General features: G+C 33.9%; 1 pseudogene; it reads right to left on the reverse strand.

Moving 5' to 3' along the window:
• Positions 1 to 212: 212 nt before the first annotated feature.
• LOC102979778 (60S ribosomal protein L17-like) lies at positions 213 to 736 on the reverse strand (annotated as a pseudogene).
• Between the last annotated feature and the right edge of the window lie 2,258 nt (positions 737 to 2,994).

Raw genomic sequence — 2,994 nt, forward strand, 5'->3', positions numbered from 1 at the left:
AATACAAAAATTTAAAAATCCCTCATATTCCCACTATCAACAATTGAAAGTGTTAACATTTTCACATGCTTTTTACTTCTAGACCCCTTTGATTTCCATCTTCAGTCTGACCTTCACTCCCTCTCCATATATGGGCTCACTATTATGCTTTGTATGTTTTCTTCCCAGACTTCTTTTTCTTTTCTTTTCTTTGCATTTATTTTTTGTGGCATTTATTCCTGGGCCATAAATTTTTGTTTCTTCAGTTTCTTCTAGGCAACCTGCTCTTCTGGTTTAGGAACAATCTGTTCTTTTTCAGTAAGGGTCAGTTCAATGTGGCAGGGAGAGCTCACGTATGGGTTGAGTCGACCATGAGCTCTGTAAGTCCTGCGCCGCATCTTGGGGGCTTTGTTCACCTGGATGTGCTCAGTGGCCAGAGAATCTACATCTAAGCCCTTAAGTTCAGCATTACTCTCTGTAAAAATTCAGCACTCTTTTTGGGCCTCCGACCGTGTGTCCAGCCCCACTGTTTGGCCTGGGCACACCTACCAACTCCACCATTGTAACCATGGAATGGCACACATTGCTTCTTTAAAGAGACACCCTTCAGATACTTGGTGGCTTTTCAGGTATGCATACCCTTAATGGCCTGGGCAGTTTCACGAGTGTTCTAAAAGTGAACACGAAGATTTGAACCTCTTGACTTGCATGATTTTGTGGGGTTTTCTGGGTCAAGTGAATAGCGAACCATTTTTAGAGGTCACCTCAGGCTGCTTACCAGAAAAGTTCCCAGCCTTTTAAAATATGTACTTGTGCATTTTTGTGCATATCCATAGATCTCTATAGTAGTATTTTTTGTGTGCTTTTAAGATTTATAAATATAATTAAATGTTTATAGCAGTATGCAACTTGTTTTTTTCACTCCACAGTGTTTTTTTAAGGTCTTTCCATGTTAATTCACATTAACCTACATGTTTATTTTAATTGCTGCATGGAAGTTATGTGCCCCCAGGTTTTCCTTCATTCCTTTTTTTGATGCACATGTAGATTGTTTCTGACTTTTCCAATTATCAAATAATGATATCATGAACATTCATGTAATGGTCTCAGTGCTTATATGTATGATTATTTTTCTAGGTAAATAACTAATCCTAGCATTGCTGGGTCAAAGGGTATGCACAGTTTTAGTTTTAATAGAAACAGTCAAAACTTCTCCAGAGTGGCTGTACAAACTTACATTCCTATTAGCAGTGAATAGCAAATGCTTTTTTCAACAAGTCCTTGTTGAAACACTTAATATTATCAGAGTATTTTAAGTTTTCCAATTTGGCAAATTAAAAAAATTCTCATTTTTGTTTTAATTTCACTGCGCTTGAAATTAAGCTTTTCTTATGCTTATTGATGATATTTAAATTGTCCTTATACCCTTTGTCCCATTTTTTATCTTTTTATTATTGCTTTGTGGGAATTCTTTATATATTCTGGATCTTGAATGTTGGTTGGTTATTAGTCATTGCAAGTAACTCTCCCCATTTTATGGCTTGGCTTGTCTTTCTGCTTTGTTTATAGGGTATCTTATTAAATGGACATTTTCAATTTTTAATGTAGTTAAATTTATCATTTTTTTCTTTATGACTTGGTGCTTTTGCTGTCTTTCTAAAGAAATTTTTGTCACTTCTGATCAAATATGGTTTTTTTTCTAATAGTTTAAAGTTTGACTTTTAAATTTTGGAGTTTTAATAAATCTGGTATTTATTTTTGTGTATAGTATGAGATAGGGGTTTAACTGAATTTATTTTTTGCCTAGATAACCAATGTTCTACACCTGTTAATTAAGACTATTATCTCTTCTTTCTTCATTATTTAAAATGGCACCTTTGTCAAAATACTAGATTTCCATATATGTATGTGCTAGTCTTTGGACTCCCTAATCTGTTCCATTGATCAATTAGTCTATTTTAGCTTTGTTTTAATTTTAATATCTGGTAAACTGAGATACCTTACTTATTCTTATTTTCAAAATGGTCTTGGTAATGTTTCTTTTTAAAAATTAACTTTTAAAATTTATATGTGAGAAAAACACACAGGTTTTAGATGTACCATCTGATGAGTTTTGATATACCTATACATGTGTAACCACCACCACTACAAATATGTAGAACATTTCCATCATCCCAGAATATTCCCCTAGGCCACCTGCAGTTAATATCCCACCCTACCCCAAAGCAGCACTGGAATATAATGAGTTGAATAAGGCAACTAGGATGCAAAATTTAAGGAAGCATTTGCTCACAATTCTGCAAGTGAGTGCTTTCTTAAATCATGTGCGATAGGCTCTTCACTAGCCTAGCTCTAGTCCTGACCTTCCATCAAAGGCAACTGCTGGTCCAATTTCTATCATCATAAGAGAGTTTGTTTAGCCTGTTATGCACTTCATATAAATGAAATAATAAAGTAAGTACTCTTTTGTGTCTGACTTCCTTTGCTTAGTGTAATGTCTATGAAATTCATCCATGTTGTTGCATGTATCACCAGTTAGTTAATTTCTATTGCCTACTAGTGTTCCATACTAGAATTTACCAAACAAAAAAATGTTTATTCATTCATCTGTTAATGAACATTTGGATTGTTTCCAGTTTTAGTTATTATGACTAAAATTTCTGTGAATATTTGTACACGTCTTTTTTTGTGGGCGTATATTTGTATTTCTCTTGAGTAATGTCTAGGAGAGGACTTTCTCGGTCATAGAATAGGTGTTTGCTTAACTGTAAAAGAAACTGGCAAATTATTTTATAAAATGATTGGAAAATTTACTCTCCCACCAGAAACTGGAGACCTCCAGTTTTTCCACATCCTTATTAACTAGTCATAGTTTGCATGAAGTTGCATTTCTCTGGCAGCTGAAGTCCAGAATCTTTTCATGTGTTTATTAGTCATCATAACTTCTGTGAAGTACCTGTATATTTATTTGATTGATTGTCTTCTAATTATTGATTTTTAAAAGTATTTTTTATA

The sequence above is a fragment of the Physeter macrocephalus genome, chromosome 16, assembly GCF_002837175.3.
Source record: "Physeter macrocephalus isolate SW-GA chromosome 16, ASM283717v5, whole genome shotgun sequence".
In the NCBI taxonomy this organism is placed as follows: domain Eukaryota; kingdom Metazoa; phylum Chordata; class Mammalia; order Artiodactyla; family Physeteridae; genus Physeter; species Physeter macrocephalus.